The 27,507-nt window shown below is 49.4% G+C and overlaps 1 protein-coding gene and 1 pseudogene across 1 annotated transcript in view; one reads left to right on the forward strand and one right to left on the reverse strand.

Annotated features, from left to right (window-relative positions):
* LOC105941642 (glutathione S-transferase Mu 1-like) overlaps positions 1-27,507 on the forward strand; it is a 127,467-nt gene that overhangs the window by 57,114 nt on the left and 42,846 nt on the right. The window lies entirely within an intron of this gene.
* On the reverse strand, positions 21,821-27,140 carry LOC131479486 (glutathione S-transferase Mu 1-like; annotated as a pseudogene).

The raw sequence follows: 27,507 nt of genomic DNA on the forward strand, positions 1-27,507 counted from the left end.
CAAAACCTCCCAATGTGCAGCTTCTTCCCTGGGACCCCCCAGGAAGTCAGGGGCAAGACCCCAAGGCAGGGCATCTGGTAGCTGACGAGATTGGGCACGTTCAGGGTGGTATGGCCAGACGGCATCTGGTATCTGAACCCTCATCTCACATTCAAAGTCTAAGGAACAGAATGATGTACGGGCTCTGAACCTTGCATGCTAAAGGCTCAAAAACATGTGTGAATATCTAAGGAAGTCCCCAACCCACTCACAGACACACCAGTGCCCAAAACTCTCTTGTAGCAACTTGTCTTGGGATGACAACTGAACAACTCAAGGACCAGGGAGACTCAGATGTCACTCAGCATTAGAGCAGAGGTCAGTGCAGGCAGGTGTATTACAGACCCCATGGAGTGCCTTCTCTCCTCATAGCTGGTGTCTGTGTATTCCAGGAGCAGGCTGATGCCTTGAGCCAGCGTAAGGGGATGGGAGGGGGCAGAGGTTAGAGAAAGAACAACCCACTTGGTAATCTCCACAACCACTGCTGTCTCCAACCCCAGGCCAGCTTGGCGAGACCTAGGGAGGCTGAGGAACCACAGGTGCTCAGATCTGCCCCCACCAGCCCTCTAAGCAGACCCTTTGCTCACCCAGGGAATGTTCCAGTAACCCAGCGTCTTGATGTTGCTGGCTCAGTGGAGCAGCCTCGGGTTTCATCCGGGTCCTCGGGAAGGGCTGGGCCCCTCCCCTTCTACCCCTTCTGCCCCTTCTGCCCCTCTCCCCTCTCAAGGATCTCTTCCTCACGTCTCCTCAGAACCTTTAAAGACAGGGCTCTGCTCCTGCCCCAAAGAGGCTGTCCCACCTGCCTTCACATCCCCTCCTGGACATTGACCTCAAGGCCACTGTCTTGGTCAAGGTGGTCACCTATCTGACAATGAGAAATTTCTGAGGGGCACCTCAGCCATGCTGCCTCCTTGCAAGATGCACTTGCTGGAGTTTCACCAGCTGGCTCAAAACACTGTTCGGTGAATGACCATAAGGCTTCAGTCAGATGGTCCAAGGGCTGTTACCCCAAATAACTTAAAGACCAACACAGAGCCTCTTCTTTGTTCCCATTGCCCCATGTTGGGGCATCCTCCACCTTCTGGGGTTCCTAGTGGGCTGGGAGTTAACTTCAGTCTTCCTGCTCCCTGAAGGTTGAGCCCAGCACCACTCTCCATGGAACTGAGGAGACCTGGGCAGGAGAGGCACAGAGGGGTGGACCCATCAAAAACTCTGCCCCTTCCCTCACTGAGAACTCAAACCAACTTCCAGGCTAGGCCTGTGGAGATCAAGAGACTGGGCAGCAGACCCTGAACACTAGCAGCATCGTGTCAACGACACTGCATTACTGGGACATTCACAGGTTGAGCAAGTGGCCTGCCTAGCAGGTGGGTGGCATGAGACTGCAAGAGGCACAGGATAAGATTCTTGTCCTAGCTGCTCCACTTCCCATCCAACTCTCTGCTTATGTCCTGGGAAAGCAGCAGAAGATGGCCTGAAGCCTTGGGATCCTGCACCAGTATGGGAGACCCACAAGAACTTATTGGTTTCTGGCTACGCATCACCCAGTTGCAGTCATTGCTGCTACTTGGGAAGTGAACCAGTAGACAAAAGACCTTTCTATCTCTGTCCCTCTGTAAATCTATCTTTCCAATAAAAATCATATATATATAAATATGAACACTTGAATTCCGCCCTGCTGAGATACTGTTCTGCAGCCACCTTCTTCAAAACACCCGAAATTCCACCTACCTAGTGCTTTTCCTTCATCTAACTCAACTTATTCCAGACTCTTGACTCCCAGAGGAGAGGGAAAGTGAGGTGGTTGGCACAAGCCAGTTCAGCATCGCTCTCATTCTCCTGGCACTCTGCTGGCTTTTATTATATAGACCCCACCCCTAACTGACTCTGCCACATGTGTGTCTGTGTGCATGCTGTTAGTTAGCCCCGCTCGGGTCTATTTTCCCTTTTTAATAAACCTGCTCTGCTGGTTGAACAGCGTTCTGGGCCAAATTTTCCACCAAGCATCCAAGGCCAAGGACATACTGAAATAGACATAGACTGCCATCCGGAAAGAATCAAGTGGTTTCTCACACCGGGAGCTGAGAAGCCAACACCATCTAAGAACAATTGAGGCTACACAAATAACATCCTACCCAGAGACCTGCATGGGTCTGTAGCCTCCTCACCAATGTAACAGACATTTAAAAATAAGATTTAAATTAAAAAAAAAATAATAAACTTCTCTGGCCAGGAATTTGTCTCTCCTCTCTGTCCTGCTCTGATTGCCTAACAACTCTCCTTCACATCTGTTCCCCTTCCATTGCTACATCTCATGCTGTGGCGTTCAAAACCTGCATGCTCCAGAGCTGCCCTCAAGGACCTCCGTGGTCCAGCAACTCCTCGGCGGTTTGGCAGGGGCTGTCCGTCGCAGACCCCCACACCTTCAAAGGGTTCAGCTGAGCTGCCAGATCCTAGCACCTCCCCTAACTACCTGTGTGCCTGTAACACAGTGACTCTGAGAAAACGAATGAACTCAGATACCATGAGGTAAGACAGGCAAGGAAGGCCAGCTAGGCCCTAATTAGTCCCCCTGAGAGCAGGAAGTGCTGCCTTCTCCACCTGGTGCCTGAGCCCCATTTCACTGTCTCTAACCTATCTCACCTCCAGCCCAGCCCCCAGGCACCAGGCTGGACAACACTCAGCTGTGCTTTGTGCAACTTCTGAGCAGGAGAGAGAGGGTCCAGGTTGTGGACAAAGGATTCCAAGAGTCTCAGGGCCACCTTTCCTGAGAGCCTCAGGGTAACAATCCCTAGCTCCTCTCTCTCCCACAGCGGAGATGGCTCTTCTTTAATCTCCAAGGGCGCAAGACAGGACTTGAGCCAGAGCTGAGAAGGAGCTGAAAATGGTAGGAAAATGGGATAGAGGAAAGACTCTAGCCTGAAAGCCCAGGACCAATGCCTCAAACTAAAGCCCAGATGGTGACAAACTAGGCTTTTTTCCAGACACATTGGTCCTGGGTGACAGACAAGTAGCAATGAGGGGAGCTCAGTCCGTGTCCCACATGTTCCTTCTCCACCTGCTCTCCAAGCCCCCTTCCCCTGTCTGCTGAGCCTGCAAGGTTTTTCTTTTCTTTTTTTCCTTTTTTTTTTTTTAATGATTTCACTTGAAAAAGAGACTCTTGGGGAGAGATGCAGAGACAGTGAGCTCATCCACCTGCGGGTTCACTGCCCAAATCACTGCAACTGCCTGAGAAAGATCAGTCAAAACCATAAGCTTGTAACTTTTTTCAGGTCTCCCATGTGGATAGAGTCCCGCGGACTTCCACTTCTGACCCAACTCCCTGCTAATGGTCTGGGAAAGCAGCAGAGATTGGGACAAAGTCTTTGGATCTGGCACCCACATGGGAGACCCATTGGACTCCTGGCTCCTGAAGCAGACTGCAACAAGTTACTGGCAGTGTTGCTCAGCTGGTTCTCAAAAATGTCCACCCACATCTTCTATTCTCAAAAATGTCCACCCACATCTATTCTGTGTCCCTATCTGCAGCCCACACGACAGAGACCAAAGCATTACACCCTAGCCAAGCCCAGAGGGTGGCCATGGCCACAGCCCCATGCCCAGCAACCAACCCCACTCTCAGAGGTTGTGCTTGGTCTGGGTGAGCTTGAGTCCCATTCATCAAGTGGGCAGCTAGGGGTTGGGAGTGAGGAAGGAAGTCAGCTGGGCTCCCAGGCATGCAGAAACCCTTACCCTGAGCAAGGGCACATAGGAGACCTGGTACCCTCTGTGCCTAGCCCACGGCATGCCTGGGTAACCATGCTATACAAGGATGAGTGAGTTGGGACACACAACCACATGAAAGGCAGCACAGTCAACCAGGAATGACAATGGTTGAGCACAAGTTCCTGGTCCTACTCCTCTAACCTTGGGAAGGATGTGGATACAGAGACACTTTGCATCCCCCACCCCAAAACCCCTCCCCAGCCATCCCATCCAATGTACATTCCTTGGGGAGTTACAGGCCCAACTTGAATTTCTCACTCAGCCACTGAGTTTGGTCATAGTTGGGAGCTGTGGAGAAGACCAAGGTGAAACAAAATCTCCCCAGTGTGCAGCCTCTCCCTGGGACCCTCCCTGGGAGTCATGGGCAAGACCCCCGAGACAGGGCATGTGGGATCTGAATGTCCAGTCTCACATCCAAGGTCTGGAAAAAGAATGTAAGGGTGCTGGACATAATACTGAAACGTGGGTTCCCAGTACCCCCTCCCTGGCCCTGCTTTGGGAGGCCACACTGCACCCTCAGGGGCCAGGGAAGTACAGGCTCAGCTGCAGCTAAGGAGGCCTACCCAGGTGAGCAATGGGTGGCCTCCCTGGGTAACTCTGTCAGTCGGCATCAGCTGAGCAGAGGTCTGACCAGGAAAGGACCCCATCGTGCATCTCTTCCTCATAGTTGGACACTGTATTCCAGCAGGCAGGTGGTATGAGCTTGCAGAGTTGGACCTGAGGTCAGTGACAGAGTGACTCTGATGCTGTCCTTATCTACTCCAGGTGAGGCAGCACCCAAAAACCTAACATCCCCCTCTCACACACACACATACCGGCACTCACACACATTGGCACATGATGACACAGGCACACACACACTGCAGCACCCAGAAACTGGATCTTAGAACAGCCACACCCACAGCTGCACAGCACCTGCCCTGCCCTGAGGTGGATCCCTTGCTCTTCACACCAATGCCCATTAATCAAGCATCATGAGCCTCTTGCTGGGGAGGTGACTTCAGTGGGAATGAGCTGTGACTTCAGGGCAGTGCTTTGGGCTGGCAGGGACAGGACCTGGCTAAGAACCAGTCTCTTTCCTTTTTCCAGGAGATCTGGAGGCCTGCAGTTTGGCACTGATCCCTATCTGTAACAGATAGGAAGATCCAAGTTAGCTCCTAGTCCCAGAGGTTTCCAGAGGCTGAGCACATGCAGGGTCAGAGTGTGATCTAAGGAAGAGAGAGAGAGAGAGAGAGAGAGAGAGAGAGAGAGAGAGAGAGATCCCATCTATGTATTTGCTTGCCAAGTGCTTGCAATTCCCTGGTTTAGGCTGGGCCGAGGGCAAATGCAGGAGCAAGAACTTCAACCAAATCTTCCACATTGGTGACAGGGCTGCAATTACTTGACCCATTTTCTGCTGCCCATCAGGGTCTCATTGGCTGGAAACTGGAATCCAGAACAGGAGCTGGAAACCAAACTTGTATACACTATTGTTGGATGTGGGCCTCCCAACAGTCATCTTAGCTGTTGGACCCAACCCTTGCTCTTGTGCTAATTTTTGAGTCCTCTTTCTCATCCCTAATTTTATTCGCTTGTCATTTCCTATTTAGTTTTTGTTTGGACTAAAATTCTTATCAGTTTAGATAACAATTTCATTAAATCAGTTTCCTGTTCAGCAAGCATGTTGGTGAAGGTCGGTATATTTTTAATGTCTGTACTATTTCTTCATTTCCATAATTTTTAAACTTGAACCTTGATTCTATTATACTTTTCTGAAATCCTACTTTATTTTTTCTCATACTTTTTTGTTTTTCATTTTTATTTGAAAGTCAGAGTGAAACAGAGACCTTTCATCTGCTGGTATACTCCCCAAGTGGCACAACAGCCAGAGTTGGAGCAGGCAGAAGCCAGGAGCTGAGAACTCCAACTGGCTCTCCCATGTGACTGCAGGGGCCCAAGCACTTGAGCCATCTCCCACTGCATTCCCAGACACAATAGCAGGGAACTGGATCGCACATCTCATAAGTAACACCATAGTCAGTTGCTCAGGTTTGTCTTCTGTACCCTTTATGCAGATATTTTAGGTGTGAACCAGTAAATAAGATCTCTGTCTCTTTTTCTGCCTTTCAAATAAAAAGGAAGAACTGAAAAGGACTCTTGAAATAAGTAAATACATATCTATGTATATACAACTTATGAATGAAGTAAAAGTAATGCATAAAAAAGGAAAATCACACAAAAAGACATTTGGCCCATTTGAATCATGGGATATTTTCAGGACTTTTCAAAAAGGAGTGTGTTCTAACGATTATCATGAACCACAAACAGGTATAGCCTAAAAATGTCACCCAGCTAGCACACCACAGCGAGGATGGTTATAAATCACTGTCACTACGAGCCCAAATCCAGACACAGAGAGACAGCTTAGAGAATGTGGTGTTTGCTGTAATGGGTTTTCTCTCAGACACAGCCTGCAGGAACACAGTTAGAGGAAGGAGGGGGCCAGCAGAGGAACGGAGAGGGAGGAGAAAGTCAATGTGGAAAAGTTAACTGACAACAGAGCAGCTTTGTTCCTGGTTTTTTTGGTTTTGCTTGTTTTGTTTTGTTTTTTAATTTTCCCAAGGTCTGCAATACTGCAAAAACAAAACAAAACAATAAAACACAAAAAACAAGGAAGTTAAAAAATGAGTGAGTTCATAGGGTGTGTATCTTTTTGCCTGCCTTAGCTCACTTATCATAATATACTTATGATATCATAATATACTTCAGGTTCATCCATGTTTCCACAAGTGCTGCGATTATTTCAACTGTTTCTTATGACTGAAGAGTATGCCACGATATGTGTGTGTAGCACTTTCTCTTTTTCCATTCATCCATTGAGCGACACAGGTTTGATTCCTCATCTTGTCTATTGTAAATAAACAAGAGTAGGAACTTGTCTTCAACATGCTCATTTTGTCTCCTTTGGTTCAGGGTGGGATTGATGAATCCTATTGTAGTTCTATTTTTTTTTTTAGGAAATGTCATTTGATTCTCCATTTGTGACTATAGTGGTTTGCATTCCCAGCAACAGTATGAAAGGGTCTCCTTTTCTCCATATCCATATGAGCATTTTTCCCCTTGGTAACTGACACACCATGGGGTGGTATTTCCTGGTGACTTTGATTTGCATTTCCCTCATTGTCACGCCACCTCCAGTGGAGCCTGCATGAGAAATCACCAGGCTGAGGAGGAAGCTTCAGGGAAGGATGCCTCCTGGATTTGGCTGCATCTCTAGTGGTCTTGACATTCCTGGCTGTACTCTCTTTGCTCTTCTCTTTATGACTGGAATAATGCTATTCATGTGCGGCAAAAGCTCAATATTCCTTTATAGTTCTATGAAACCTTCTGACAGAAGACTGGACAAGGATTGCAAGCAGTATAGGATGAAAACTATCAGGTCACTAGCTTTAATAAACCTACTTGGGACTGTTTTTGAGGATTCCTAAAAAGAAGATTATAGTAGAGATCTATAGCTTAAAAAGCCACACAGGAAGAAGAACTAAGAAAAATAGATAGGTTAATATTAAAACCAATGTAAGGCACAAAGCACAATGAGAGCTAACTGCTTAATGATTAAAACTGCAAGTGGTGACAAACCGCATCCATAACAAATAGCAACCGCAGTCTGTCACCAGGCTATTAGAGAACAATCTTTTCTCAACAGCCCTGCTTCCCTCCCTGGAATAATTGTAAAAATGTAACCACATGAATAAACAAAGAAAATGTCCCTTTGCAATAATCTATTGTATATAAGTTGATGCCTTGCTTTTGCAAAATGAACTCAGATACAACTGCCTTGAGTTGTCGTGTCTGTTTGTCACTCGCCGAATCCTTGCCCACCGTTCCCGGGGTCCTGTTCCCGTCGGACTGATTGCTCCCTGCCAAGCCGTCCGTCGCACCTCATGATTGGTGTCAAGGAGCGTTTTTCATGTCCCTGTTGGTAATGTGTCTGTCTTTTCTTCAGAAATGTCTGTTCATGTCTTTTCCCTTTGTTTAATCAGATTTTCTGCTGCTAAGTAGTTTAAGATTCTTATATATGCTGCAGATTAATCCTTTGGCGGATGCATAGTGTGCAAATATTTCTCTCCCATTCTGTAAATTGTTTTCTTACTTGGCTGTTTTTTTTCTGTGCGAAACCTTTTGCACTTGATAAAACCCATGTTCCTGTGTTTATTTGGTTACCTGTGCTTTTGAATTTTTTATTCACACAAAGCAAAACAAACAGAACCAAACCCATTCTTCACAACACTGTCGTGGAACATTTCCTCTGTTTTCTTCTTGCACTGTTACAGTATCTGTCAGCAATTTCATTTGGCTTTGTAGACAGTGAGTGACAGGTGGAGCTTCTGTGATTCTTCTCAAATCAGATATCCCGTTTTTCCAGTACCACGTATTGAACAGGCTTCTCTTTTCCTTCTGTGTGTTCTCAGAACCTTGTCAAAAATCAGTGGACTATGTGTGTATTTATTTCTACATTTTCTATTCTGTCCCATTTGATCCCAGACATTCTGATACGTAATGCAGATGTCTGAAGTTGAGCTTAGCCCTCTGAGTCACATCTATTCTTCTCTATTTGTTCTTGATATTATTATTATTATTATTATTATTATTATTACTTATTGCTGGTCTCGCTCCAACACCTCTGATCTTGAGCTGGAGGCTATAGTGTACTGCAATCAAAATTTTGTTTGTTACCTGATTCCCAAATGTCCACCTATTCTTCTTTTTCATCTCCACCCCCTCTGTAACACCTACAACAGATATTAACACCCAGAATTTCACCCAAAGGGATGCCTAACGTCCTTTCTTGCATGTTGCAGCCAGCCCCATGCACACACGTATGCTTGTGGGCGAGGTAGCACAGGATGGCATGGCTCTGGGTGAGCTTGTGAGTCTTGTCAGTCATAGGGCAGTTGGGGTGAGGAGGGAAGTCAGCTGGGTTCCCAGGTACCCAGCACCCCCTGCCCTGAGCCAGGGAACCTAGCACCTTCTCTGGCCATGGCCCATGTAAGCACTAGAGACATACTCTGTACAAGGAAAGAGTGAGCTTTGACATGAACCATCATGGAACAGCTTTGTAGAGAACCGTGGGTGACAAGAGTTGAGCACAAGGCCCTGGTTCTGTGTTGTGGAGACATTTTGCACGAACCCTCTGCAATACTCCATCCCCTGTATGTATGTTAGGAAATTCCAGACCCAACTTGAATTTCTCACTCAGCCACTAGCTTTGGTTACAATCAGGAGCTGTGGGGAAGACCAAGAAAAAAAAAAGCCAATATACCTCCTCTCTTTGGGACCCACCCAATGAATCGGGGGCAAGACTCCCAAGGCAGGTCATCTGGGATCTCAACCCCTCATTTCACATTCAAGGTTCTGGGGGACAGAATAATTGTAAGGGTTCTGGACCCTACATGCCAAAGGCTTACACAAAGTAATGCAAAAGCCTTAAGGAAGCAGTCAAATTAATTACTAATAACAGGTGCCCAGCACCCTGCCTTGAAAGACCACGTTGCACCCTCCAGATGATTCCCAGCTAGTGGAGGTCTGCACAGGTGAGCAACTCCATTTCAGTGAGCATGCAGTATGTCTGAACAATCAGGTGCACTACAGTCCTGCATGGTGAATTTCTTTTCCTCATAGCTGGAATGTGTCTATTCCTGAAGCAGGTTATAATCTGAACCAGCTGGGAGAGACGCTGTGGGGGATGCATCAGAGATAGAGATATCTTACCAGTGTGAGTTTGTCTCTGGTAGAAACACTCCACAAGAAATGCACAGAGAGGGCCCGGCGGCGTGGCCTAGCAGCTAAAGTCCTCGCCTTGAAAGCCCCGGCATCCCATATGGGCGCCGGTTCTAATCCCGGCAGCTCCATTTCCCATCCACCTCCCTGCTTGTGGCCTGGGAAAGCAGTTGAGGACAGCCCAATGCATTGGGACACTGCACCCGCGTGGGAGACCCGGAAGAGGTTCCAGGTTCCCAGCTTCGGATCGGCATTGGCCCGTTGTGGCTCACTTGAGGAGTGAATCATCGGACCGAAGATCTTCCTCTCTATCTCTCCTCCTCTGTGTATATCTGGCTGTAATAAAATGAATAAATCTTAAAAAAAAAAAAAAAAGAAATGCACAGAGAGGAACACATAGAGAGGAGCACACAACACAGAGGAATCCACTCAGGGAGCTCTGGAGAACATCAGGCAGAGGCTTCCAATGGCAGTGGGTTATAGAGTTCTCTCCCATTCCCCCAGCTGCCTCACTGGTCCCAGCCCCACGACCACCACCCAGGAGGAAGCCCTCCTGTCACCCTACCTGAGTCAGGAACCCTGAGGAACATGAACTCTATGTCATGGTCATGAGCTGTGACTGCACTTTCAGATTACAAGCATCAGCAAAAACAGGCCTGGATTCTCTGAGTGCCCAGAGCAGAAGGGGTAGGACCTGGTTGCAGTGCCATCCGTTGGGCCAATCGTGCTCTACCACACCCCCAAGACCCACCAACCAGAGAGGCCTGCAAGACTTACTTCTGCCCCAATAGGATGTTTTAGGATTAAGATTGAATTCTGGTCACCCCCACATTCTAACCCTGGCCAACAAGTCCCCTCCACAATCCAGTGTCTTCTGAGTCCACCGAGTTGGCAGTGCACACTACACACAAAGCAAGACTGTGAAAGAGCACAGCTCTCCTCTCTCCCTCCCTTCCTCTCCTGACGCTGCTCAGCCTCCCTGTCTCGGCTTCTGGGTTCTCAAGAGCTCTGACAGGCTCGGGCCACTAAAGCCAGCTCAAAAAGCGAGCTCTTATTCCAGGATTTTAATTCAGCTCCTAAGGCCAAAAGCTCCTCTAGACCTCATAAATCCAAGCCCACGGGGAGGGGAAGGACTCCCAAAGCAGAGGATTGGAAGGTGGTTTCCGTGGTTTCCTTGGAGATGGGTAACTGAGCCTTTTGGTCCAGTAGCTAGGATTATGTGCACTGCTTATTCATGCTTTTGCATGATCAGGAAGTTTTTTTTTTAAAAATGTATTATATATTTATTTTTAACATTGAGAGGCAGATTTACAGAGAGAGGTCTTCCACACTGGTTCACTCTGCAACTGTCTACGAAGGCTGTTGTTGGGTCTGTCTGAAGCCAAGAGCCAGGAGTTAATTCTGGGTCTCCCATGTGACTGGAGGGACCCAAGGTTTGAGCCATTATCCACTGCTTTTCCAGTTCATAAGCAGGGAGCTGTATTGGAAGTGGAATAGTCAGGATACGAACCGGTGTCCATATAATATGCTACTACCATTGGTAGAAGATTAGCCTGTTGAGTCACTGCACCGTCCACAAATTTATTTATGCATTTATTTATTTATTTTTATTTAAGATTTACTTATTTATTATGAAAGTCATAGAGAGAAGGAGGGAGAGCCAAAGAGATCTTCCATCTGCTGGTTCACTTTCCAGATGACCTCAACCGCCAGCACTGGGTCAGGTCAAAACCAGCATCTTGAGTGCAGTGGTCGGAGGTAATGTAGAACATGCTGTACGAGCAACTACAGCCCTGTCCCACCACAGGCCGAGGCCACACGCTGCCCTCCAGAAAAGAGCCTGGAGGCTCCCCAGAGCACAGGATGCACTGTGAGAAGACCCTGAGCTGTCTGGTCCTGGATCTGAGCCCTGGCTTTTGCTGTTGATGCATGTGTCCTAGTAATGCAGAGGGTGGCGCAGGGGTGTTTGAAGTCCCTGTGCCCTGTGCCCTGTGGTCCAACCTGCACAAGAAAGATGCTCTACCTGCCAACTTTCATCTTTGATGACAGAGCCTGTTTCAAAACCAAGAGACACTGAACAAACGGGCCTGAAGTTGATTTTCCTTTTTATTTTTTTAAAGATTTATTTATTTTATTGGAAAGGCAGATGTACAGAGAGGAAGATCGTCCATCTGATGATTCACTCCCTAAGTGACTGCAACGGCTGGTGCTATGCCGAGCTGAAGCCAGGAGCCAGGAACTTCTCCTCCGGGTCTCCCACGTGGGTGCAGGGTCCCAGTGCTTTGGGCCGTCCTCGACTGCTTTCCCAGGCCACAAGCAGAGAGCTGGATGGGAAGTGGAGCTGCCGGGATTAGAACCGGCACCCATATGGGATCCCAGCGCGTTCAAGGCCAGGACATTAACCATTACACTATCATGCTGGATCCTATTTTCCTTTCTTTTTTTTTTTTAAGATTTATCTACTGTTATGTGAAAGGCAGAGTTGTAGAAAGAGACAGATGTCTTCTATTCACTGATTCATTCCCTGAATGGCTACAATGGCCAGAGCTGGTCCAGTTCAAAGTGAGGAGCCTGGAGCTTCTTCCAGGTCATCCATATGGGTGCAGAGGCCCAAGCATTGTGCCATCCTCTGCTGCTTTCCCAGGCACTTTAGCAAGGAGCTGCATTGGAAGTGGTGTGTCTAGGACTTGAACCAGTAGTCATATGGAATGCTGACACCATAAACAAAAGCTTAGCACACTATGCCACAAAGCTGGCCCCAATTTTCCTTTATTTTTGTTTTATTTTAAAAATGGATATGTGAAGAGCTGAGCAGATCATTAACAAAAAAGTGGGTTTGTAAGTTAGAGGGCAAGGTTGCCACACTGCAGAAAAACAGGTTCTGGAAACCAGCTAACACCTCCTTAGGTCTGCAGTGTGTGGATCCAGGCTGTCAACGAGGGAGTGGGGGAGCTCAGACGTCTCTGTTCTCAGTGTCTCTCACCTATTCAGGGTGGTCCATACTTCTCAGCCGAGGCCCTGCCTGTGTCCAGACTCAGGGAACACTCTGTGCCTCCACATGAATTCTCCCACACAGGGCTGCCAGCATCTAGTTGGCACAGGCTGGGTGTGCTGCTAGACACCCTGGCATGCACAGCCCAGCCTCACAGCTAATATGATGAGGTTCCAAACACCAGCAGTGCTCATTTTGAATGGCTGAAAATGTGCCATGGACAAACACTGCCTTCAGTGTTCTGGCCAGCAGGAAGCAGAGCAGGAGAGCCACATCCTGGAGCCCAGCCGGCCAAGGAGGCTGCTGCAAGAAGGAGCTGGGGAGAGTCTAGCTCCACGGGCCATTTCTGTGGGCTTCAGGCTGCAGATCAGGAAAGAGAGGAGGAAATTGATGCAAGTCGGGTGAGGAAATGAGGAGTGAAGAAATGACAAGTCAGGGTGGAGGAGGCTGAGCTACAATGTTTTCACAAGGCCATGCAAAAGTCAAGAGCAGTCTGTGAATCTCCAACCAGGTTTAAAGGAGAAATCTCAGAGTGGCTGTTTCTAATGCTTCCAAAAATAAAGGGCTGCAGTTAAGCTGCTTTCAATCTTTTCACCTGAAATGCTCAATCTCAGAAGGGAGTGAGCAGGGCAGGACTCAGTCCTACAGATCCATAACCCGCGTGGACCCCAGGATAAGGACTGGACATTAGCAATGCCATGACTTCAACCCGACACGGTAACCTAATGGCTAAAGTCTTCACCTTGTATGCCTTAGGATACCATATGAGCGCCAGTTTGTATCCGAGCAATGCCACTTCCCATCCAGCTCCATGCTTGTGGCCTGTTAAATCAGTAGATGATGGCCCAACATCTTCAAACCCTGCAACCAAATGGGAGACCCAGAAGAAGCTCCTGGCTCCTTGCTTTGGGTTGGCTCAGTTCTGGATGTTGCAGCAACTTGAGGAGTGAATCAGTGGACAGATCTTTCAGTCTCTCCTTTTCTAAATAATCTGACTTTCCAATAAAAAAATAAATAAATCTTTTCTTAAAATGCCAGAACTCAAGAATTGCATCTCACAGGGACTTGGGGGTGGGCTCTGGAAGGCCTCTAAGCGAATGAGCAGAGAGAGTGTCCTGGAGACCTAGCAGACAGGACAGAGCCACCCAGTGTGAAGGCCCTAGGATCCTGGCTCCCTACTGTGTGGATGCCCACCCCTAGGCTTCTGGTCACTGAATGTGAGTCTCTGCACATCCATAGGGATCACGCCGTAATGCCAAGCAGTGAGTGAGAGGCCCCGTACCACAGAGGGGCCACCTCTGTTTCCTGGGGTACCTGCAAGACTACATGGTCTAACCAAGTTGCACAAGGAAGCAAGACGGCTGAGATCAATCCCACCTCTTTCTTGTAACCTCAGACACTGTCAGGATCACAGCTGAGTTGTCCGTCAGAGGGTTGGGGATGCAGGGCCTACACCCAGGTGATATAGGACCTTCCAGGTGGGCTGCTAAGAAAAGGAGCAGCCAGTGACAGGCAGGATAGTGAACAGGCATTGGTATAAGACACAGTAATGGTAGGAAAGGGAATTTACCCAGCGTTGGCATATTGGTGGAGCAAGCTAATCCTCTGACCGTGGTGTTGACATCCCACATGGACACCAGTTCATGTCCCAGCTATTCTATTTCTGACCCTTGCTTCTGGTCTCAGAAAGCAGCAGAAGATAGCCCAAGGCCATGGGACCTGTACCCAATGGGAGACACAGAAGAAACCCCTGGCTCCTTGCTTCAGAGCAGCCCATATCTGGCCATTGCAGCTCTTTGAGGATTCAACCAGTAGACAAAGAATATCTCTGTGTGTCTCTCCTTTCTCTGTAACTCTAAATTTCAAGTAAAATACACAAATCTTTCTTTTAAAATAAAGCAAGCAAGCTAGAAGGAAGGGAATTTATACACATGAATGCAAGGTGAGACTTGTAAGGGTATTTTGTGCACTGCAGGGGACTGTGCAGGCTTAAGAAACCCTCTGCCCACCCTGCACATTCAGGAGGGAAACTGAGCCATACAGAGGGAAGAGCTTTCCCAGGCTCACGTTTCTTCTTGGGGCACAGGTCTGGTTCCAGCATGGCTGGATCTCTGTGACACTGAACTCTGTGCTTTCCTCCCCTCCCACAGGAAGCCCTGCCCCTCCCTGTCTGCTCACTCTCTTCTCTGGTGCGTTGTCTGGGTTTGATCACAGGGGAGGGACCATCACCCTCTCACACCACAAAAATAAGACAAGGGGATGAGAACATGCCAGCACCTCTCAGAGGCCAACCTAGGTCCTCCAGAAAGGGCCCTGGCCTTCCCTCTGAACGCAGCAAGTCCAGATTTCTGTACCTATTACCAGAGCCCAACCTCGCTGTGCCCTAACCTGGCTCACCTCCAGCCCGGCCCCAGGGCACCAGGCACAAAATGCTCAGCTGGGCTCTGTCAGCCTTCATATCAGTACTGGGAGTTCCCTGATAGGCATTAAAGGATTTCAGGAGATGTAGGACTGCCCGTGCCAAACATCCTGGCACACACTGCCTCCCCAAGTCGGGCCAGCTCTTCCTTAATCCCCAAGGCCATGCAGTGGGGATCTAAGCCAGAGCTGATGAGGAGGAATGTGCTTTGATAGAGGGTGTAATGGGATGCACAGTGTACAATGAGACCTCGTGGGAAGATTGTCATCTGAGTCTGGGATGAAGTAGGCTTTGCTGCCACCAAGAAATTAAGCCTGGGTGACACATGAGCACCTGGGAGCTGAGGTAGGGCTGTGCTCTCCAGCACACAGGGGTGCCCCACACCCGGTCCAGTCGGCTGGGCCTGTGGTTTTCCAACTACACTTAGTTCTGGGATGGACTCCTCCATGCGTGTCCTTCTGTGCCCAACACCAGGGCTCATCCAGAAGGTCAGTGCACACGAGACACAATAAAGGATCCTCCCCCATCCCTGTCCCAACACGGGAGGCACTGGAGTAAAGGGAGCCAGAAAGGGAGGGGTGAAAAACGTTTGTCATCAGACACTTGCAGCAAACTCTATCAACGCAAGACCCACATGACCCCTCAAACACGATACCAACTACAGCCCTGGGATCCCTGTGCTCACTGGATTTGAATTCACTTGGTGCAGGGCACACACCACAGATCACACAGGGCACTGTCTGTGACTCTGATCTTGAGCCTCAATCCTACCATGACTCAACTCTCAAGATGCCAGCTCCAGACACACTGCTGCATGTCCCATCTCTCCCACAGAGTCTTGGACCAGGGCCTGAGGCTTTCCATTTATGAAGAACCTTTGACTGCTGTCCACTGAAGCCAGTGGCTCCCAGGGAGCCCAGCACAGTCTCACCCAGCTCTGGGCTCAAGAGCAAATGACTGACTCTCTGCAGTGTCCCTTTCCTGGCCGGTCCAATGGGAGTGGCCCCTCTGTCAGCTTGGTAACACTCATGAGGATGAACACAATTGGAGCCAGTGTTGGGGCACAGCTGAGAAAGCCGCCACTTGCACTGCCAGCATCCCATAAGAGAGCACTGATCCTAGTCCCAGCTGCTCCACATCCAGTAGAGCTCTCAGTGGGCCCAGGAAGGCAAGGGATTTGACCCAGGTCTTGGATCCCTTCCACCAGTGTGGTAGACCCACATGGTGGTCTTGGCAGTTGGCTTCAGCCTGGCCCAGTCCTGGCTGTTGCAGCTGTTTGGGGATGGATTACTGGATGGAAGGTTTCTCTGTGTGTCTCTCCCTTTGCCTGTCATTCTACCTTTAAAATAAAAAATAAATCTTTGGGCCAGCACTATGGCTTAGCAAGCTACTCTTCTGCCTAATTGTTGGCAAACCATATGGGTGATGGTGTGTCCCAGCTGCTCTGCTTCCCAGCCAGCTCCCTGTTTGTAACCTGGGAAGGAAATAGAGGATGGCCCAAAATCTTGGATTGTTGTACCACTTGAAAGACCTGGAGGAAGTTCCTGGCTCCTGTCTTTGGATCTCCTCAGCTTCGGCCATTACAACCCTTTGGGGGATGAATCAACAAATAGAAAATTTCTTTCTTTGCCTTACCTTTTCTCTATAAATCTCCTTTCAGTTCTCGGTGGTGTGGCCTAGTGGCTAAAGTCCTTGCCTTGAACGCTCCGGGATCCCATATTGGGTGCCGGTTCTAATCCTGGCAGCTCCACTTCCCATCCAGCTTCCTTCCTGTGGCCTGGGCAGGCAATTGATGATGGCCCAGAAACCTTGGCACCCTGCACCCGTGTGGGAGACCTGGAAGAGGTTTCAGGTTCCCAGCTTCGGATTGGCGCAGCACCGGCCGTTGCAGTCACACGGGGAGTGAATCAAGGGACGGAAGATCTTCCCCTCTGTCTCTCCTCTCTGTATATCTGACTTTGTAATAAAAATAAATAAATCTTTTAAAAAAATCTCCTTTCAATTAAAAATAAACAAATCTTAGTGCCTAAGTCCTTGCCTTGTAAATAGCGCGACCCATATGGGCACCAGTTCATGTCCTGGATGCTCCACTTCCCATCGAGCTCCCTACTTGTGGCCTGGGAAAGCAGTGGAGGATGGCCCAGAAACCTTGGGACCCTACACCAGTGTGGGAGACCTGGAAGAATCTCCTGGTTCCTGACTTCAGATCTACCCAACTCTGGCTGTTGGAACCATTTGGAATGTGAACCATCTAAATAACTAAATAAATCTTGAAAAATAAATAAAATAAAACATCTTTAAGTCAAGATTAACATTGATGGACTGGGCATTTATCCAGGAGTTAATGTGTCAACTGAGACATGGACATCACATAGCAGAGTGCCTGGCTTCAACTTGTTGTCCACTTCCAACTCCAGCTTCATGCCTATGTATACCCTGGAAAGTACCATGTGGAGCTCCACGTGTGGGTCAAGTACTTGGACCTGCGAAGAGTGAAGCAGTGAATTAGTCTTTCTCTTGCTCAAATAAATAAAAACAAACAATTTTTATGTTTAATAGTGTCACAATAGCTTTGAGATTCTGAAATCTAGTTCTATCTGAAAGTCAAGCCTCATAATATGTTCATTATTATTTTAGCTACAGGACTATGAGAGCAGCAGGGAAACATAAAAGAAAACACTACTGTGTTTTACTGTGTAACATGGAGGCAGGTACATCACAAAGTGAACATACATTGCTGTATGCATCTCTACTTCTGAATAAAAGATGGACTTCCAGTGAAGCTGTTAAATATAGCTTGACAATGGATGCTGAACTTTCTACCATTGTCTACATCTACAAATGCTATGATACAGTTATTAGCAGAGTGATGAACTTGTGACTGTTCTTGAAGGACTATGCTATTGTTATAAGCGAAAACAGTGGGGGAGTAGGAGAAAGGGAAGGGTGGAAGATGAAATCCCTGAGCTTAAGCAACTGTATCTCGAAAAATAAAAACTGAAACTAAAACTAAACAAAACAGCAAGCAGTGATCCAAGAGAAAAAGGAATGAGATGCATCACCTGAGCCAGGTGCAAGGTCACTCAGGTTTGAGAGTGTGTCCAGACGCCTGGGACCAAGTGCATGTGCATGTCAAGGCTCTCATGAAATATGAAATCCACAAAAGTGATGTGCAGAAGGCCAAGGTGGAGTGGCCACAAATCCATGCTCTGAAATGTATAACAACCCCCATTTCTTTCTGGAGCACCTGTTGCCCTGCAAACCACAGCAGCTTTCACAGACATTGTCAGAACGGCTTCATCTATCCAGGGAGTCCCTTTAAGGACTGGGCCTTCAATGCCTGTTGTGACAGAAAACAGCTGTCAGCCCCTTCTGACCCTGAGAGGCAGACTGTGTGGTGCTGTGTGTCATACAGCTGGCCTAGGGTGAGCAGCCATCAACCTGGGACTGACACTGGGCGAGTGCCCAGGCCCTGGTGTTTGGTTAGATTCCACTGGCTTCTAGACCCCATCTGTGAGAGGCAACAGAAAGGCGAAGAAACCACAATTGTACTTCTGCATCTGTACCAGGGGAGGCCAACAACTCGTGGTTCAGGTGCCAAGAGCTCCTGGCAGGTCCTGGTCTCAAACACTGCACAAAATCAAAGAAGCTAAGAACAAAAGCACTCCAGGAACAAAATCAAAAGTTCTGCCAAGTGGGATGGTGGAAGAATGAACTATACATTTGAGTAGCTTCCAAAAAGACAGGAAATATTTGTGACTGAAAGTCAGAAAGAGAGAACAAAGGTTCATTTGATCTGCCTCTTGGGAACACAAGCAAATTCCTTTTTAATTTTTTTTTCTTTTTGATGATGTTGATATAGGTGAGAAGGATGCATGCCCATATGGGCTACTGATTAGGGTGTGAAGGGGTCAAGGAGTAGGGGATATTGGATGAGACTTCTGTTTCCAGTTTTCTTTTCCTTCTTCATGTATTTGGGGAAAGGGGGCAGAGAAGTGGAGAAGCCACATACAGCATCCAAATTGCATCAGTACCATAGAAGGGAGCCAGCTACCTAATGTCATCCCAGGGTCCCCCATGTGGAGCATGGCCTGAGGACAGTGTTCAGTGTTCAAGTGGTTTCAATAGTTCTGATTTTGTTGCTCCAAGGATGAGGAAATCCTCCCAAGGTCCATTGGCTGACATAGCCCACCTTAGAGTCTCCATTCACCTTGATAGTTGCTGTCAACACTTGGCTGCCAAAGTTGTCCAATTTGTTCTGCCATCCTTGGTACTAGATGTGCTCTGCAGGCTTCAGTTATCTGTTATGATCCCATGTACATTTGGGCACGCTATCCACTGTGCAGGCTTCAGCAACCAAACAGGCCCAGCTCTAACACATGCTCTCTGTGCTGAGACCACAGATCCTATAACAGTGGTTATAGTTCTGAGTCCAGCAGGTGACCCCAAACCTGATTGTTGTGTCTGCCAGCCAGTACAGAGTCCAGCTCAGTCCATCACCCACATCATCCTACACACACACTCGTGGCTGCAGTTTCTGTCTCCAGCCCCATCTCATATGCAAGCAATGGGGGCCGTGGCACAGCCCAACCCTGCCCATCACACACTCAGTCCTCTCTCATACCAGTAGGAACAGCTATGTAGTCAAAGAAACCCCCAAATACCCCCTCCAGGTCTGCCCCCAGCCCTGGTTCCTGCACATGACAGTATGTACAGCAGTCTGGTCCAGTCTGTCCTGCATCCCATTTGGCTGTCATACACATCAATGGTGCTTCAGGATAGCTCAGCTCAACTGACCCCACTATCTAGCTCACTATTATGCTAGCAAGTGCTATAACCTGTCCAAGACTGGTCCACACCCAGCCCTGGTTCTCATGTTCACCTATGGGAGCTACAACCCATTAGGGAGGTGTCAACAGTTTCCCTATTAGGCCCACTCCCAGCCCCACTTTTGCTTCTTCTAGGTGGATTCTTCTGCAGTTTAGCTTGAGAGGACTTGCCCCTCTTCCTAACACTTGCCACCTAATGCTGTGGCAAAGCCCAGCCACCCTGCACTTATTCTGGCTCATGCATACACTGATGGATTTAGTCACTTAGCCCAGCCTGGCTCTCCCCTTAATTCAGCTCACATGCAGGTCAATGGGTGTTGTACTCAGCCCATCCTGATCTGCGTCAAGTTGTATTTCTCTTGCTCATCAGCAGGAGCAGTGGCCCCCCAGGGGAGACAGCACCGCATTGCCTCACTACTGGGCTCACCCTCCCTCACACATACACACCAAGTGTTTCGTGTGCTGGTGTGTGCTATGGCCCAGTGTGGCACAGCTTGTCTCACCTCAGCTCCAGGTCATACTGGCAAGTAACAAAAAAATTCCCACAGAAGTCAATGAAGCAGAAATGCGGACACAGGACAGCACAGTCTAAACTCAAACGTCTTCTTCCAGCACTACCACAATTTTACTTCCCTTTTTATCTCTCTTTTTCTTTAAATATCTATTCATTTTTTATTGGAAAGGCAGATTTACAGAGAGAATAAGAGACAGGGAAAGATGTTCCATCTGCTGGTTCACTCCCCAAGTGGCCAAAGAACCAGAGCTGAGCTGATCCAAAGCCAGGAGCCAGGGGCCCCTTCCAGTCTCCCATACAGGTGCAGGGGGTTTCAAAGGCTTTGGGCCATCCTCTGCTGCTTTGCCAGGCCATAAGCAGGGACTGGGCAGGAAGTTGGACACAAACTGCTGCCCATATGGCATCCCAGCATTTGAAAGCAGAAGATTGGCCAATTGAGGCATTGCACTAGGCCCTTCCCTATTTTTCACTGATTTAGACTATGTATAAGAAATAGGGAGATGTCAGGTCATAGGATAGAGGTGAAGAGAATTTTTGTGCAAATGCTCTAATTTGCAGAAACTGAATGTCCAGTTCCACTTCCCCTCTGGTTCACCTGATTATTTCCACAGTGCCAAGTCCCACTCATGGGTGCGGAGACTGCCACCGTCTCCCAAGAGGGAATTCTTCCACACGTCCAAACTTGCTGAACTGCTATGGCAGGGCAGGCACCAGGACACACAACACAGGTAAGACATGCAAGGATTCCACGCAAGGTGTTGACTCAGGTGCCGCTTTTTGTTGTTTCTTTAAAAAGGACAGCAGTCATACTGTAAAGGAATATGCTTTATTGAGAGCAACATTCTGACAAAACAGAGGAGAATAACTATGTTGGGGGAACATCCAGGGAAGTGTCCCAGAAGGGGTCTGCCTAAGGCCTGCCAGCCCCTTCCCCATCAGGCCTGCAGCTCTCAGAAACAGCACAGCTGCAGGGGGGCTATAGGATGAATGAATGAGGAATCCAGGGAAGGGAGAAACCCAAGGTGAGGAGCAGAGCAACATGCACAGGGCACAGAAATGACCAAGACACCAGGGCATCCAGCCTGACCAGACACTCACACAGCATGTTGCTTCCCTAGGCCCTGCTGTAGCAACAGAACAAAGAAAACCACAGAATCCAGCATGGTCAGTGCCAAGTGAGGGTTCCCAGGGAAGAGGACATGCCCAGACTGAGGTTCAAATTTCTGGGGAGCAAGCAGTGCCCGGGAAACCTTGTAGAGGCACAGCCAGCACAGGCCTAGTGGCCTCTCTGGCTGTTTGGGGGAGCTCAGGGTCACTCAGGGTCTTCCATGGCAGAGACAGGGCTGTGAGCTGGCTTTGGTGTGGGAGGAGCAGCCCAGGGTGCCATAGCTGAGGAAGAGGGCAGAGCTGAGGTTGGCCAGGGCATCTATGGGAGGGGCTGGCTTAGAGGACAGGAGCCAGCAGGCTGGGGAGGAGGGAAGTGGAGGGAGAGGACAAAAGGCTGAGGCAGAGCTGGGGGCCTGACCTCCCATTCGCCCCTCTCGCTTCATCACAGAGTCCTATTTTCCAGTCCAGGAGGCCTTTAGAAACAAAGGGACTTTGATGAAGCGGCTGGACTTTATGTAGGCAGCGATCTTCGGCAGGCCCTAAGGGGCAGAAACAGGAGCAGAGCTCAGGGTCTACAGTTCCCCTGGGGTTCCCGCAGCCCCAGTGTAGGCACAGCTCAGCGGGACCAACAGCAGCCATTGCACGGGGCTGTGGTGGCTGCACTGACTTTTCCATGAGACCACAGCCCTGCAGAGTTTATTATTCATCACAGTACCGTTTTCCACACCTCATAGGATGGATCAACAAGGAGATGCTAAAGCTGGGTGCTATATAGCCAAGCGCGATATCACTGCTGTTCAAAGGCTGCTCCACCCCCAGCATGATCCACACCTGGCCATCACATCTCAGGGAGAGCCTGATGGTCACAGCCAATCAGTAACTTCCTCATGGTCATGGACCAGACAGGCAGACAGGCAGGACACAGCGTGTTCCTGTCCCTCTCCAACCCTTCCATTCATTTCTCCCTACCCTACAGTGATTCTGCCACTCCCATCTGCACAAACACTCTCCTTATTAACAACGAGGCTACCTGCTTGCCTGCCGTTGCACATACAACAGGACTAAGGGGCTGAGACCACACCAGGACAGCCTGCAGAGTATCCCTGATCTCCACCCATCCATTCAGCAAGTTCTGACTGTGGGGGACAGGAGGAAGTGAAGCCACCAAGAAAGGCGAACCCAGGCTCCAATCCTCCCCTGACATAGCAAGTCCTAACTCCTACCTTTTGGTATCTGAATATAACCTCACTGTGTCTCAATCCTCCTCATCCTGAGACCTGCAATGGCGAGCAGTCCAGAGTGTTCTGAGCCTAACGGGCCTGGCCCTGGACACTGCATGGTCCAGCTCATAGATTCAATCTACACCCTCCTTGACACAGAGAAGAGCCAACTGTTACATAATTCAGAGGCCACAGGCATGGCCTGATCCAGAGCTGATGAGAATGAGCTGAGGAGGCTCATCTCTGCGTAGGGAACAGGACAAGCATTGTATACTGAACAACTTGTTGGACTCATGCCTCATACTCCCAAATCTGTAAACAAGCAGGCTTTGTTGTGAGCAAGCATAGAGTACAGGTGGTCCCTGTGATCCTGTGAAGTGAGGCCAGGCTGTGCTCCTCAGTAACCAAGAGCTGTTGCTCCTCCCTCTCCAATTGCTGAATTTGCAGTTCTCTAACTGGGCTCAGTTCCAGCATCGAGTCACCTTTGCACAGGCATAAACGAAATGTTAAGCACCTGTCCTATCTCACAGGCAGAACATGTGGGATACTAGAGTGAAACAAGAGACATCGAAGGAGAAAGAAAACCTACATCATCAAACAAACCAAGTCTCCCCAACAGAGAATCCACAGTTGTGGACAAATCCAGCACCAACAGTGCTGGGAGCTCAGTGCCTCCACATGGGGATCTCACTGGTTCAATGTGCTCTAGAGATCAAACACATGGACTGTGCGTGTCTCTGACACTGATTCCACCCTACCCTGTCTCAGCCCAGCTGAGACCAGCTACAAACACACACTGTTTAAAGTCTGGCCTTTCCTATAGACTCCTGGGATGAGAGACCAAGACTGGACAAGGGTCTGAGGCTGCTCCTTTCAGCACAAAAATCAGAGAAGCCCTGACTGTTGCTCATACACACCAGAGGTTTCCAGGGAACCCAGCATAGCTGTGACAGGCTCTGGGACCCTGACAAATGGCTATCCCCCTGCTGACTCAGTCTCCCTTTGAATCAAGTGGGAGAGACAACTTGTACAGGTACACTGGACACCGCAGGTGAAGGATGCTAACCCTGGGTCCTACTCTCAGGAGTTGGTGTGTAGCTCAGCTCCAGGAGTCAGAGAGCATGAAGGAATTAGAAGAGGGGAGAGAAGGGTTGAGGAATCACCTCAAATCGAGCCATGAAATCCTTCAGGTTTGGAAACGCATCCAGGCAACCAGGAGCAAACAAACAGTTCTGGTCCAGGATATCATAGACAAGGAAATCAGCAATGGTGATCTGCAGAAGCCAGGAGGAGGGAGCTCAGCACAGGGGGAGACCGACCATGCCCCCTGCTCCTGCCTCCCTCACTCCCTCTGCCTCACCTTGTCCCCTGCAAACCAGGGCTGCTTCCCCAGGAACTGGGAGTACAGCATCAGCTTGTCTGGGGGCCCTTCAGGTAGTCGGGCTTCAGCTTCTCCTGAAGGAGCAAACAGCTGTCAGCACCCGCAGATACAACTTTGGCCTGCCCAGGGCTTCACATGGCCCCGCTGGCCAGGGGAGCAGCTGCCCTCCGTTTGAGTGGCACAGGGTATGTGTTCCTCCTTGGATTTAATTCATCAGCATCTGAGAGACTCCCACTGGCCCCCATCCCATCTGTGGGAGACCACAGGAGGTCACAGAAGAGTGCAGCTCTATCCCTGAATGTGTCACCTCTGATGTCCAAGCGTCCTGCTGTGGGTTACTCCCAGGGGTGCCATGAGTGTAGGTTCCCTGGAACTCAGCTGGGGGTGAAAGCAAAGAGGGAAAGAACTAAAAGATCTTGGCAAAGAAGACAAAACTCTACCTGGTGGCCTGGCAGGAGAATGCTAGAGGCATGTGCACAGTTTACAAAGGATGAGAATGTGATCTGAAAGGTTGAAGGGAAAGGAACCCAGGACCTCTGGGTGACCCTGGGCTGCCCCTGGGGAAATATGCTTATCCCTGTGGGGCACAGACAGAGCCCTGGGAAAACATGAAACGTCGTAAGATGCTCCCATCTTAAACTAAAGTAACTCATGTATTGTACTTTGCATCTGGACACTCACACATGATGGGAATGCATTGAAAGGTGGCCATGTTAAGGGCTACAGGTTAGACAAAAGGGATTCTTGAGCAAAGTTCCTGTCTTAGAACTGACTTCTTACCAGAGGCATTGGGACTACATCTAAGATTATGGAAGTTGATGCAAAGATTTTATTTCACAAGCTTTAGAGGCCACAGAATCAGTGTGTGGGACAGATAGGAAATTGTTTGGAGAATCAGTGCTCCTGGATGTTTCAGATGCCAACAGGAGCAGTGTAGATGAGAACACAAGAGGTTAATTCCTCACTGAATCTGCCAGGACCAATCCAGTGGGGCACTCACATAGTCAGGGCTCTTGCAGACCACGATGAGTTGCATGCGATTGTCCATAAGCTGGTTCTCCAAAATGTCCACGCGAATCTTCTCCTCTTCTGTCTCCCCACCTGCAGCCCACACACACACAGCAGACACCCTCAGCATCCCACCCAGCCAGACCCAGGGCACAGCCACAGCCCCACACCCTCAGCCAGCCCCACTCACACAGGTTGTGCTTGCGGCCGAGGTAGCACATGATGGCATTGCTCTGGGTGAGCTTGTGAGTGCCATCAATCAGGTAGGACAGCTGGGGAGTGAGGAGGGAAGTCAGCTGGGCTTCCAGGTACCCAGCAATCCCCTGCCCCGAGCCAGGCAGACAGGAGACCTGGCACCCTCTGTGCCTGGCCCATGGCAGACCTTGGATACATGCTCTATACAGGAATGAATGAGCTACAGCATAGAACCTCAGGAAAAGACTGCAGAGAAGCACGGGTGACAGTGGTCCTGAATCCCCTAAAGACGGGAAGGATGTGGAGGCAGAGACACCAATCACGACCCCACTTCCTCCAGCACTCCATCCCCTGCACGTACGTGGGGGAAGTCCAGGCCCAGCTTGAATTTCTCACTCAACCACTGGCTTCGGTCATAGTCGGGAGCTGTGAAGACCAAGTGAAACAAAACCTCCCAGTGTGTAGCCTCTCCCTGGGAACCTCCCAAGGAATCAAGGCCAAGACCCCCAAGCCAGGACATGTAGCATCTGAACCCCTCAGTCTCACATTCAAGGTATGGGAGAAGGGGAAAATTATTCTAAGGGCTCTGTATCGCTAAGCTTTTAGGAGTTGTAGAGAAGGACCCAATGCTGAAACCAGGTTCCCAGCACCCCCTCCCAGAACCAAGCCTTAGGAGGCCACACTCTCCCTGCAGGGACCAGGAAGAGGCAGGCTCTGCGTAGGTGAGCCACAGGTGGCCAGGCAGGGGTTGCTAGGTGACAGCAAGCAGTGGACAGAGGTCAGAGCAGGCAGGTGCATTACCATCCCCCATGGTGTAATGCTTTTCCTCATAGCTGGTGCCAGTGTATTCCAGGAGTGCGCGGACAGGGAAAACCAGCTGGGGGAGACACCAGGGCCAGGGGTCAAAGTTGGAGGGACTCCAACTGCTGCCCTCATCTCCTCCATGGGAGCCCCACTTTATATATAGTAGTATGCTCTCTCTTCCTGCCTCTCTCTCTCTCTCACTCTGGGATGCCTGCATCAGGAATTTCTTAGAGCTTAGGAGGAGAAGCACTGAAGTTGTTTTTTTTAAAAAGATTTATATACTTTTTTTTTTTTAACATACTGGTTACTCAAAACCATGTCAATTCCATTATATTGCAAATTGCTGTTGATGTTATATTGGGACTCTTAATTGACTGTGATGATATTCTACCAGCTCTAACTTCGGACCAGAAATGGTCTCTCCAAGAAACTGTTCAACCCATCTGGACAATAAGTAGCTGGACTCTATGCTTGGTATATGTTTGCAAGGAAAGAATCTTGATTGAATTTGAACTGTAATGCTGCATCAAGGTGGAGGAATCCACCAGGGGGGAGGGGAGGGGAAGGGGTGGGGGGATTCCCAGAGCCTATGAAACTGTCACATAATGCAAAATAATTAATAAAAAAATATATAAAAAGATTTATATACTTTCATTACAAAGTCAGATATACAGAGAGGAGGAGAGACAGACAGGAAGATCTTCCGTCAGATGATTCACTCCCCAAGTGAGCGCAACGGCCGGTGCTGTGCAGATCCGGAGCCAGAAGCCAGAAACTTCCTCCTGGGTCTCCCACACGGGTGCAGGATCCCAAAGGATTGGGCCGTCCTCAGCTGCTTTCCCAGGCTACAAGCAGGGAGCTGGATGGGAAGTGGAGCTGCCGGGCCACGCCGCCGGGTCCAGCACTGAAGTTTTGAAAGGAATCAATTCTTAAACTTTCCCAGCTGCTCTGTGCCCCCGTTCCATCCTGCATCACATTCACATGCAAGCCCTACGGGATGGCGGACCCCTCACTCACCCCGCGGACGTCCCAGTAACCCAGCGTCATAGGCATGGTGCTGCTAGTGCTGCAGTCCTGGAAGACTGGGCTTTCAGGGAGGAGCCTGGGTAGTTATCTTCGGGTTGGGGCTGGCGAGGGACGAGGGACGTGGCTGGCTGCGAATCTGCCCTATCTCCCCGCCCTGTCCCCAACCGGGGAACCCCAGGCAGCCAGGAGGGCGGAACTCTGCTCAGCACCACCCTTAGGAATGAGCTCGTCAGACGCAGCTGCCAGGATTGACTGGACAGTTGGACATGTGTGCAGACCATAGCCAAGTGCAGGCCCGGAACTGGTAGTGGCCACAAGCCCCCTCAGTCTGCAGGGCCCTAGGAGTTACCAGGCCCCTTGGCAGATGTACCCTGGGCAATCAGGCAGCCATGTACTTTCCTCTGCTGCCTCTGTGAGCTTGACTCGGGCCTCATCCCACGAAGGAGCA

Source organism: Ochotona princeps, chromosome 2, assembly GCF_030435755.1.
Source record: "Ochotona princeps isolate mOchPri1 chromosome 2, mOchPri1.hap1, whole genome shotgun sequence".
NCBI classification, from domain to species: domain Eukaryota; kingdom Metazoa; phylum Chordata; class Mammalia; order Lagomorpha; family Ochotonidae; genus Ochotona; species Ochotona princeps.